The sequence below is a fragment of the Brienomyrus brachyistius genome, chromosome 2, assembly GCF_023856365.1.
Source record: "Brienomyrus brachyistius isolate T26 chromosome 2, BBRACH_0.4, whole genome shotgun sequence".
Taxonomy (NCBI): Eukaryota; Metazoa; Chordata; class Actinopteri; order Osteoglossiformes; family Mormyridae; genus Brienomyrus; species Brienomyrus brachyistius.
In genome coordinates this window covers 38,935,150-38,946,956 of record NC_064534.1, presented here as the reverse complement: position 1 = coordinate 38,946,956, position 11,807 = coordinate 38,935,150, and the positions used below count along the sequence as shown (strand labels likewise).

Here is an 11,807-nt window from a genome sequence, read left to right as displayed (position 1 = left end):
CCAGACCGCTTCTACCACCAGCAAAGAAGTTTCCATCCCTAATTCCTCTGTGATTCCCACTAACCTAAACATTAAGCTGGCATTGAAGGGTGTGAATTACCCCGGCCAATCTGTTCTTTTAAATACAGCTTTTAGCAAGTTTTGAAAGGAGAAGAGCAGAACTTGCTATGCCAATAATATCGAGTCTTCTGTGGCGAAGTGGTTTTTGCATAGAAAACAAAGCGGTCAGTTGAAGAGGAATAATATCAGTACTTTGTTTAAAACTGTGTGTAAAAAGCTGTCTCTTTATCATTAACAATAAGTTGTAAAACGTGAATGGGGAGTGACAGTCTTCAAGTTTGTGAGAAGATCGCGCCCTGGTGGAATAAAGGCACGAACAGCTTACAGCACCTAGAATTACCAGGAAGTATTTAGAGTAAAACGGTTTCTAAAAGCTGCCTTTATGAATGAGAGAAAAAAAATATATATATATATAAAATAGTAAAATGGAAGGGGAGTGATAGATTTAAATTAATCGTGAAGTGGAGCGCCCCCCGTTTAAAGTAAAAGTGAGAAAAGCTTACAGCACCTGGTATTCCCAGGCGGTCTCCCATCCAAGTACTAACCAGACCCTACCCTGCTTAGCTTCCGAGATCAGACGAGATCAGGCGTGTTCAGGGTGGTATGGCCGTAAGCGAGATATGCTACCAAAAACAGCCCTTTTGCATTACACGCCTCTATACATGCCAGTTAGTCCCATTGGATCCTACTCCTGGTTTTTTTTTTTTTTTATCTGACTCACACTGCAGCCCCACCATCCAATCGGCAGCGCCGGACCCACACCAAACATTCACCAAACTACTCAGCCGGCAGCCTACCACAATTATTCCATTCTTTCCGCATCCGCACACTTCCTTCTTTTTAACTCCTTTTCACTACCGCACAGGTTAATCGCCGCACGTCCTCCGTCGGCAAACATTACTCCTTTGCCTACTGCATGCAGGCTTCTCTTAACGACCCTCTGTTATCAACTCCGCTAACAGCCACAAAATCTCCGCCGCACGAAGCCCACTGGTAGCTGCTGAATCACATGCTTCCCCAAAACGTCGCGCTGTCAGAACACTGGGAGCTACACACACCAACAAGTCCATACTGCAGGCTGCAGCCAGAACAATTTTCTACATTCAAACATCGACGGCCTCTTCTCTCTAAAAATTCACCAGACCGCTTCTACCACCAGCAAAGAAGTTTCCATCCCTAATTCCTCTGTGATTCCCACTAACCTAAACATTAAGCTGGCATTGAAGGGTGTGAATTACCCCGGCCAATCTGTTCTTTTAAATACAGCTTTTAGCAAGTTTTGAAAGGAGAAGAGCAGAACTTGCTATGCCAATAATATCGAGTCTTCTGTGGCGAAGTGGTTTTTGCATAGAAAACAAAGCGGTCAGTTGAAGAGGAATAATATCAGTACTTTGTTTAAAACTTTGTGTAAAAAGCTGTCTCTTTATCATTAACAATAAGTTGTAAAACGTGAATGGGGAGTGACAGTCTTCAAGTTTGTGAGAAGATCGCGCCCTGGTGGAATAAAGGCACGAACAGCTTACAGCACCTTGAATTACCAGGAAGTATTTAGAGTAAAACGGTGTGTAAAAGCTACCTTTATGAATGAGAGAAAAATATATATATATATAAAATAGTAAAATGGAAGGGGAGTGATAGATTTAAATTAATCGTGAAGTGGAGCGCCCCCTGTATAAAGAAAAAGTGAGAAAAGCTTACAGCACCTGGTATTCCCAGGAGGTCTCCCATCCAAGTACTAACCAGACCCTACCCTGCTTGGCTTCCGAGATCGGATGAGATCGGGCGTGTTCAGGGTGGTATGGCCATAAGCGAGAGACGCTACCAAAAACAGCCCTTTTGCATTACACGCGTCTATACATGCCAGTTAGTCCCATTGGATCCTACTCCTGGTTTTTTTTTTTTTTTTTATCTGACTCACACTGCAGCACCACCATCCAATCGGCAGCGCCGGACCCACACCAAACATTCACCAAACTACTCAGCCGGCAGCCTACCTCAATTATTCCATTCTTTCCGCATCCGCACACTTCCTTCTCTTTAACTCCTTTTCACTACCGCACAGGTTAATCGCCGCACGTCCCCCGCCGGCAAACATTACTCCTTTGCCTACTGCATGCAGGCTTCTCTTAACGACCCTCTGTTATCAACTCCGCTAACAGCCACAAAATCTCCGCCGCACGAAGCCCACTGGTAGCTGCTGAATCACATGCTTCCCCAAAACGTCGCGCTGTCAGAACACTGGGAGCTACACACACCAACAAGTCCATACTGCAGGCTGCAGCCAGAACAATTTTCTACATTCAAACACCGACAGCCTCTTCTCTCTAAAAATTCACCAGACCGCTTCTACCACCAGCAAAGAAGTTTCCATCCCTAATTCCTCTGTGATTCCCACTAACCTAAACATTAAGCTGGCATAGAAGGGTGTGAATTACCCCGGCCAATCTGTTCTTTTAAATACAGCTTTTAGCAAGTTTTGAAAGGAGAAGAGCAGAACTTGCTATGCCAATAATATCGAGTCTTCTGTGGCGAAGTGGTTTTTGCATAGAAAACAAAGCGGTCAGTTGAAGAGGAATAATATCAGTACTTTGTTTAAAACTGTGTGTAAAAAGCTGTCTCTTTATCATTAACAATAAGTTGTAAAACGTGAATGGGGAGTGACAGTCTTCAAGTTTGTGAGAAGATCGCGCCCTGGTGGAATAAAGGCACGAACAGCTTACAGCACCTAGAATTACCAGGAAGTATTTAGAGTAAAACGGTGTGTAAAAGCTGCCTTTATGAATGAGAGAAAAAAATATATATATATAAAATAGTAAAATGGAAGGGGAGTGATAGATTTAAATTAATCGTGAAGTGGAGCGCCCCCTGTATAAAGTAAAAGTGAGAAAAGCTTACAGCACCTGGTATTCCCAGGAGGTCTCCCATCCAAGTGCTAACCAGACCCTACCCTGCTTGGCTTCCGAGATCGGATGAGATCGGGCGTGTTCAGGGTGGTATGGCCATAAGCGAGAGACGCGACCAAAAACAGCCCTTTTGCATTACACGCGTCTATACATGCCAGTTAGTCCCATTGGATCCTACTCCTGGTTTTTTTTTTATTTTTAATCTGACTCACACTGCAGCACCACCATCCAATCGGCAGCGCCGCAACCACACCAAACATTCACCAAACTACTCAGCCGGCAGCCTACCACAATTATTCCATTCTTTCCGCATCCGCACACTTCCTTCTTTTTAACTCCTTTTCACTACCGCACAGGTTAATCGCCGCACGTCCCCCGCCGGCAAACATTACTCCTTTGCCTACTGCATGCAGGCTTCTCTTAACGACCCTCTGTTATCAACTCCGCTAACAGCCACAAAATCTCCGCCGCACGAAGCCCACTGGTAGCTGCTGAATCACATGCTTCCCCAAAACGTCGCGCTGTCAGAACACTGGGAGCTACACACACCAACAAGTCCATACTGCAGGCTGCAGCCAGAACAATTTTCTACATTCAAACATCGACGGCCTCTTCTCTCTAAAAATTCACCAGACCGCTTCTACCACCAGCAAAGAAGTTTCCATCCCTAATTCCTCTGTGATTCCCACTAACCTAAACATTAAGCTGGCATTGAAGGGTGTGAATTACCCCGGCCAATCTGTTCTTTTAAATACAGCTTTTAGCAAGTTTTAAAAGGAGAAGAGCAGAACTTGCTATGCCAATAATATCGAGTCTTCTGTGGCGAAGTGGTTTTTGCATAGAAAACAAAGCGGTCAGTTGAAGAGGAATAATATCAGTACTTTGTTTAAAACTGTGTGTAAAAAGCTGTCTCTTTATCATTAACAATAAGTTGTAAAATGTGAATGGGGAGTGACAGTCTTCAAGTTTGTGAGAAGATCGCGCCCTGGTGGAATAAAGGCACGAACAGCTTACAGCACCTAGAATTACCAGGCAGTATTTAGAGTAAAACGGTGTGTAAAGGCTGCCTTTATGAATGAGAGAAAAAATATATATATATAAAATAGTAAAATGGAAGGGGAGTGATAGATTTAAATTAATCGTGAAGTGGAGTGCCCCCTGTATAAAGTAAAAGTGAGAAAAGCTTACAGCACGTGGTATTCCCAGGCAGTCTCCCATCCAAGTACTAACCAGACCCTACCCCACTTAGCTTCCAAGATCAGGCGTGTTCAGGGTGGTATGGCCGTTAGCGAGAGATGGTAACAAAAACAGCCCTTTTGCATTACACGCCTCTATACATGCCAGTTAGTCCCATTGGATCCTACTACTGTTTTTTTTTTTTTTTATCTGACTCACACTGCAGCACCACCATCCAATCGGCAGCGCCGCACCCACACCAAACATTCACCAAACTACTCAGCCGGCAGCCTACCACAATTATTCCATTCTTTCCGCATCCGCACACTTCCTTCTCTTTAAGTCCTTTTCACTACCACACAGGTTAATCGCCGCACGTCCCCCGACGGCAAACATTACTCCTTTGCCTACCTCATGCAGGCTTCTCTTAACGACCCTCTGTTATCAACTCCGCTAACAGCCACAAAATCTCTGCCGCACGAAGCCCACTGGTAGCTGTTGAATCACATGCTTCCCCAAAACGTCACGCTGTCAGAACACTGGGAGCTACACACGCCAACAACTCCATACTGCAGGCTGCAGCCAGAACAACAATTTTCTACATTGAAACATCGACGGCCTCTTCTCTCTAAAAATTCACCAGACCGCTTCTACCATCAGCAAAGAAGTTTCCATCCCTAATTCCTCTGTGATTCCCACTAACCTAAACATTAATCTGGCATTGAAGGGTGTGAATTACCCCGCCCAACCTGCTCTTTTAAATACAGCTTTTAGCAAGTTTTGAAAGGAGGAGAAGAGCAGACCTTGCTATGCCAATAATATCAAGTCTTCTGTGGCGAAGTGGTTTTTGCATAGAAAACAAAGCGGTGAGTTGAAGAGGAATTATATCAGTACTTTGTTTAAAACTGTGTGTAAAAAGCTGTCTCTTTATTATTAACAATAAGTTGTAAAATGTGAATGGGGAGTGACAGTCTTCAAGTTTGTGAGAAGATCGCGCCCTGGTGGAATAAAGGCACGAACAGCTTACAGCAGCTATAATTACCAGGCAGTATTTAGAGTAAAACGTGTGTAAAAGCTGCCTTTATGAATGAGAGAAAAAAGAAATATATATATAAAATAGTAAAATGGAAGGGGAGTAATAGATTTAAATTAATCGTGAAGTGGAGCGCCCCCTGTATAAAGTAAAAGTGAGAAAAGCTTACAGCACCGGGTATCCCCAGGAGGTCTCCCATCCAAGTACTAACCAGACCCTACCCTGCTTGGCTTCCGAGATCAGACGAGATCGGGCGTGTTCAGGGTGGTATGGCCGTGAGCGAGAAAAACTACCAAAAACAGCCCTTTTGCATTACACGCCTCTATACATGCCAGTTTGTCCCATTGGATCCTACTCCTGTTTTTTTTTTTTTTTTTTATCTGACTCACACTGCAGCCCAACCATCCAATCGGCAGTGCCGGAACCACACCAAACATTCACCAAACTACTCAGCCGGCAGCCTACCACAATTATTCCATTCTTTCCGCATCCGCACACTTCCTTCTCTTTGACTCCTCTTCACTACCGCACAGGTTAATCGCCGCACGTCCCCCGCCGGCAAACATTACTCCTTTGCCTACCGCATGCAGGCTTCTCTTAATGACCTTCTGTTATCAACTCCACTAACAGCCACAAAATCTCCGCCGCACGAAGCCCACTGGTAGCTGTTGAATCACATGATTCCCCAAAACGTCACGCTGTCAGAACACTGGGAGCTACACACGCCAACAAGTCCATACTGCAGGCTGCAGCCAGATCAACAATTTTCTACATTGAAACATCGACGGCCTCTTCTCTCTAAAAATTCACCAGACCGCTTCTACCATCAGCAAAGAAGTTTCCATCCCTAATTCCTCTGTGATTCCCACTAACCTAAACATTAATCTGGCATTGAAGGGTGTGAATTACCCCGCCCAACATGCTCTTTTAAATACAGCTTTTAGCAAGTTTTGAAAGGAGGAGAAGAGCAGACCTTGCTATGCCAACAATATCGAGTCTTCTGTGGCGAAGTGGTTTTTGCATAGAAAACAAAGCGGTGAGTTGAAGAGGAATTATATCAGTACTTTGTTTAAAACTGTGTGAAAAAAGCTGTCTCTTTATCATTAACAATAAGTTGTAAAATGTGAATGGGGAGTGACAGTCTTCAAGTTTGTGAGAAGATCGCGCCCTGGTGGAATAAAGGCACGAACAGCTTACAGCACCTAGAATTACCAGGCAGTATTTAGAGTAAAACGGTGTGTAAAGGCTGCCTTTATGAATGAGAGAAAAAAAATATATATATAAAATAGTAAAATGGAAGGGGAGTGATAGATTTAAATTAATCGTGAAGTGGAGTGCCCCCTGTATAAAGTAAAAGTGAGAAAAGCTTACAGCACCTGGTATTCCAAGGCAGTCTCCCATCCAAGTACTAACCAGACCCTACCCCACTTAGCTTCCGAGATAAGGCGTGTTCAGGGTGGTATGGCCGTTAGCGAGAGATGGTAACAAAAACAGCCCTTTTGCATTACACGCCTCTATACATGCCAGTTAGTCCCATTGGATCCTACTCCCGTTTTTTTTTTTTTTTATCTGACTCACACTGCAGCACCACCATCCAATCGGCAGCGCCGCACCCACACCAAACATTCACCAAACTACTCAGCCGGCAGCCTACCACAATTATTCCATTCTCTCCGCATCCGCACACTTCCTTCTCTTTAAGTCCTTTTCACTACCGAACAGGTTAATCGCCGCACGTCCCCCGCCGGCAAACATTACTCATTTGCCTACCGCATGCAGGCTTCTCTTAACGACCCTCTGTTATCAACTCCGCTAACAGCCACAAAATCTCCGCCGCACGAAGCCCACTGGTTGCTGTTGAATCACATGCTTCCCCAAAATGTCACGCTGTCAGAACACTGGGAGCTACACACGCCAACAAGTCCATACCGCAGGCTGCAGCCAGAACAACAATTTTCTACATTCAAACATCGACGGCGTGTTCTCTCTAAAAATTCACCAGACCGCTTCTACCATCAGCAAAGAAGTTTCCATCCCTAATTCCTCTGTGATTCCCACTAACCTAAACATTAATCTGGCATTGAAGGGTGTGAATTACCCCGCCCAACCTGCTCTTTTAAATACAGCTTTTAGCAAGTTTTGAAAGGAGAAGAGCAGAACTTGCTATGCCAATAATATCGAGTCTTCTGTGGCGAAGTGGTTTTTGCATAGAAAACAAAGCGGTCAGTTGAAGAGGAATAATATCAGTACTTTGTTTAAAACTGTGTGTAAAAAGCTGTCTCTTTATCATTAACAATAAGTTGTAAAACGTGAATGGGGAGTGACAGTCTTCAAGTTTGTGAGAAGATCGCGCCCTGGTGGAATAAAGGCACGAACAGCTTACAGCACCTAGAATTACCAGGAAGTATTTAGAGTAAAACGGTTTCTAAAAGCTGCCTTTATGAATGAGAGAAAAAAAAAATATATATATAAAATAGTAAAATGGAAGGGGAGTGATAGATTTAAATTAATCGTGAAGTGGAGCGCCCCCTGTATAAAGTAAAAGTGAGAAAAGCTTACAGCACCTGGTATTCCCCGGAGGTCTCCCATCCAAGTACTAACCAGACCCTAGCCTGCTTAGCTTCCGAGATCAGATGAGATCAGGCGTGTTCAGGGTGGTATGGCCATAAGCGAGAGACGCTACCAAAAACAGCCCTTTTGCATTACACGCCTCTATACATGCCAGTTGGTCCCATTGGATCCTACTAATGTTTTTTTTTTTTTTTTTATCTGACTCACACTGCAGTCCCACCATCCAATCGGCAGCGCCGGACCCACACCAAACATTCACCAAACTACTCAGCCGGCAGCCTACCACAATTATTCCATTCTTTCCGCATCCGCACACTTCCTTCTTTTTAACTCCTTTTCACTACCGCACAGGTTAATCGCCGCACATCCCCCGCCGGCAAACATTACTCCTTTGCCTACTGCATGCAGGCTTCTCTTAACGACCCTCTGTTATCAACTCCGCTAACAGCCACAAAATCTCCGCCGCACGAAGCCCACTGGTAGCTGCTGAATCACATGCTTCCCCAAAACGTCACGCTGTCAGAACACTGGGAGCTACACACACCAACAAGTCCATACTGCAGGCTGCAGCCAGAACAATTTTCTACATTCAAACATCGACGGCCTCTTCTCTCTAAAAATTCACCAGACCGCTTCTACCACCAGCAAAGAAGTTTCCATCCCTAATTCCTCTGTGATTCCCACTAACCTAAACATTAAGCTGGCATTGAAGGGTGTGAATTACCCCGGCCAATCTGTTCTTTTAAATACAGCTTTTAGCAAGTTTTGAAAGGAGAAGAGCAGAACTTGCTATGCCAATAATATCGAGTCTTCTGTGGCGAAGTGGTTTTTGCATAGAAAACAAAGCGGTCAGTTGAAGAGGAATAATATCAGTACTTTGTTTAAAACTGTGTGTAAAAAGCTGTCTCTTTATCATTAACAATAAGTTGTAAAACGTGAATGTGGAGTGACAGTCTTCAAGTTTGTCAGAAGATCGCGCCCTGGTGGAATAAAGGCACGAACAGCTTACAGCACCTAGAATTACCAGGCAGTATTTAGAGTAAAACGTGTGTAAAAGCTGCCTTTATGAATGAGAGAAAAAAGAAATATATAAAATAGTAAAATGGAAGGGGAGTGATAGATTTAAATTAATCGTGAGGTGGAGTGCCCCCTGTATAAAGTAAAAGTGAGAAAAGCTTACAGCACGTGGTATTCCCAGGCAGTCTCCCATCCAAGTACTAACCAGACCCTACCCCGCTTAGCTTCCAAGATCAGACGAGATCGGGCGTGTTCAGGGTGGTATGGCCATAAGCGAGAACCGCGAACAAAAACAGCCCTTTTGCATTACACGCCTCTATACATGCCAGTTAGTCCCATTGGATCCTACTCCCGTTTTTTTTTTTTTTTTTATCTGACTCACACTGCAGCACCACCATCCAATCGGCAGCGCCGCACCCACACCAAACATTCACCAAACTACTCAGCCGGCAGCCTACCACAATTATTCCATTCTTTCCGCATCCGCACACTTCCTTCTCTTTAAGTCCTTTTCACTACCGAACAGGTTAATCGCCGCACGTCCCCCCCCGGCAAACATTACTCATTTGCCTACCGCATGCAGGCTTCTCTTAAAGACCCTCTGTTATCAACTCCGCTAACAGCCACAAAATCTCCGCCGCACGAAGCCCACTGGTTGCTGTTGAATCACATGCTTCCCCAAAATGTCACGCTGTCAGAACACTGGGAGCTACACACGCCAACAAGTCCATACCGCAGGCTGCAGCCAGAACAATTTTCTACATTCAAACATCGACGGCGTCTTCTCTCTAAAAATTCACCAGACCGCTTCTACCACCAGCAAAGAAGTTTCCATCCCTAATTCCTCTGTGATTCCCACTAACCTAAACATTAAGCTGGCATTGAAGGGTGTGAATTACCCCGGCCAATCTGTTCTTTTAAATACAGCTTTTAGCAAGTTTTGAAAGGAGAAGAGCAGAACTTGCTATGCCAATAATATCGAGTCTTCTGTGGCGAAGTGGTTTTTGCATAGAAAACAAAGCGGTCAGTTGAAGAGGAATAATATCAGTACTTTGTTTAAAACTGTGTGTAAAAAGCTGTCTCTTTATCATTAACAATAAGTTGTAAAACGTGAATGTGGAGTGACAGTCTTCAAGTTTGTCAGAAGATCGCGCCCTGGTGGAATAAAGGCACGAACAGCTTACAGCACCTAGAAATACCAGGCAGTATTTAGAGTAAAACGTGTGTAAAAGCTGCCTTTATGAATGAGAGAAAAAAGAAATATATAAAATAGTAAAATGGAAGGGGAGTGATAGATTTAAATTAATCGTGAGGTGGAGTGCCCCCTGTATAAAGTAAAAGTGAGAAAAGCTTACAGCACGTGGTATTCCCAGGCAGTCTCCCATCCAAGTACTAACCAGACCCTACCCCCCTTAGATTCCGAGATCAGACGAGATCGGGCGTGTTCAGGGTGGTATGGCCATAAGCGAGAACCGCGAACAAAAACAGCCCTTTTGCATTACACGCCTCTATACATGCCAGTTAGTCCCATTGGATCCTACTCCCGTTTTTTTTTTTTTTTTATCTGACTCACACTGCAGCACCACCATCCAATCGGCAGCGCCGCACCCACACCAAACATTCACCAAACTACTCAGCCGGCAGCCTACCACAATTATTCCATTCTTTCCGCATCCGCACACTTCCTTCTCTTTAAGTCCTTTTCACTACCGAACAGGTTAATCGCCGCACGTCCCCCGCCGGCAAACATTACTCATTTGCCTACCGCAAGCAGGCTTCTCTTAAAGACCCTCTGTTATCAACTCCGCTAACAGCCACAAAATCTCCGCCGAACGAAGCCCACTGGTTGCTGTTGAATCACATGCTTCCCCAAAATGTCACGCTGTCAGAACACTGGGAGCTACACACGCCAACAAGTCCATACCGCAGGCTGCAGCCAGAACAATTTTCTACATTCAAACATCGACGGCGTCTTCTCTCTAAAAATTCACCAGACCGCTTCTACCACCAGCAAAGAAGTTTCCATCCCTAATTCCTCTGTGATTCCCACTAACCTAAACATTAAGCTGGCATTGAAGGGTGTGAATTACCCCGGCCAATCTGTTCTTTTAAATACAGCTTTTAGCAAGTTTTGAAAGGAGAAGAGCAGAACTTGCTATGCCAATAATATCGAGTCTTCTGTGGCGAAGTGGTTTTTGCATAGAAAACAAAGCGGTCCGTTGAAGAGGAATAATATCAGTACTTTGTTTAAAACTGTGTGTAAAAAGCTGTCTCTGTATCATTAACAATAAGTTGTAAAACGTGAATGTTGAGTGACAGTCTTCAAGTTTGTCAGAAGATCGCGCCCTGGTGGAATAAAGGCACGAACAGCTTACAGCACCTAGAATTACCAGGCAGTATTTAGAGTAAAACGTGTGTAAAAGCTGCCTTCATGAATGAGAGAAAAAAGAAATATATAAAATAGTAAAATAGAAGGGGAGTGATAGATTTAAATTAATCGTGAGGTGGAGTGCCCCCTGTATAAAGTAAAAGTGAGAAAAGCTTACAGCACGTGGTATTCCCAGGCAGTCTCCCATCCAAGTACTAACCAGACCCTACCCCGCTTAGCTTCCGAGATCAGACGAGATCGGGCGTGTTCAGGGTGGTATGGCCATGAGCGAGAACCGCGAACAAAAACAGCCCTTTTGCATTACACGCCTCTATACATGCCAGTTAGTCCCATTGGATCCTACTCCCGTTTTTTTTTTTTTTTTTATCTGACTCACACTGCAGCACCACCATCCAATCGGCAGCGCCGCACCCACACCACACATTCACCAAACTACTCAGCCGGCAGCCTACCACAATTATTCCATTCTTTCCGCATCCGCACACTTCCTTCTCTTTAAGTCCTTTTCACTACCGAACAGGTTAATCGCCGCACGTCCCCCGCCGGCAAACATTACTCATTTGCCTACCGCATGCAGGCTTCTCTTAAAGACCCTCTGTTATCAACTCCGCTAACAGCCACAAAATCTCCGCCGCACGAAGCCCACTGGTTGCTGTTG

General features: G+C 44.5%; 7 non-coding genes and 3 pseudogenes across 7 annotated transcripts; all 10 read right to left on the bottom strand.

Annotated features, from left to right (window-relative positions):
- Positions 1–556: 556 nt before the first annotated feature.
- On the bottom strand, positions 557–675 carry LOC125733331 (5S ribosomal RNA). Its single transcript, XR_007392678.1, has one exon. It is a non-coding gene; the product is annotated as a 5S ribosomal RNA (ribosomal RNA).
- Positions 676–1,751: 1,076 nt separating this feature from the next.
- LOC125732623 (5S ribosomal RNA) lies at positions 1,752–1,870 on the bottom strand. The gene has a single exon (XR_007391998.1). It is a non-coding gene; the product is annotated as a 5S ribosomal RNA (ribosomal RNA).
- A 1,078-nt stretch (positions 1,871–2,948) lies between these two features.
- LOC125735360 (5S ribosomal RNA) lies at positions 2,949–3,067 on the bottom strand. The gene has a single exon (XR_007394656.1). It is a non-coding gene; the product is annotated as a 5S ribosomal RNA (ribosomal RNA).
- Positions 3,068–4,144: 1,077 nt separating this feature from the next.
- LOC125732269 (5S ribosomal RNA) lies at positions 4,145–4,253 on the bottom strand (annotated as a pseudogene).
- Positions 4,254–5,334: 1,081 nt separating this feature from the next.
- On the bottom strand, positions 5,335–5,453 carry LOC125736732 (5S ribosomal RNA). Its single transcript, XR_007396004.1, has one exon. It is a non-coding gene; the product is annotated as a 5S ribosomal RNA (ribosomal RNA).
- A 1,083-nt stretch (positions 5,454–6,536) lies between these two features.
- LOC125732274 (5S ribosomal RNA) lies at positions 6,537–6,645 on the bottom strand (annotated as a pseudogene).
- Positions 6,646–7,724: 1,079 nt separating this feature from the next.
- LOC125736228 (5S ribosomal RNA) lies at positions 7,725–7,843 on the bottom strand. Its single transcript, XR_007395512.1, has one exon. It is a non-coding gene; the product is annotated as a 5S ribosomal RNA (ribosomal RNA).
- A 1,073-nt stretch (positions 7,844–8,916) lies between these two features.
- Positions 8,917–9,035, bottom strand: LOC125730975 (5S ribosomal RNA). The gene has a single exon (XR_007391268.1). It is a non-coding gene; the product is annotated as a 5S ribosomal RNA (ribosomal RNA).
- A 1,073-nt stretch (positions 9,036–10,108) lies between these two features.
- Positions 10,109–10,227, bottom strand: LOC125731836 (5S ribosomal RNA; annotated as a pseudogene).
- Positions 10,228–11,299: 1,072 nt separating this feature from the next.
- Positions 11,300–11,418, bottom strand: LOC125731035 (5S ribosomal RNA). Its single transcript, XR_007391325.1, has one exon. It is a non-coding gene; the product is annotated as a 5S ribosomal RNA (ribosomal RNA).
- Between the last annotated feature and the right edge of the window lie 389 nt (positions 11,419–11,807).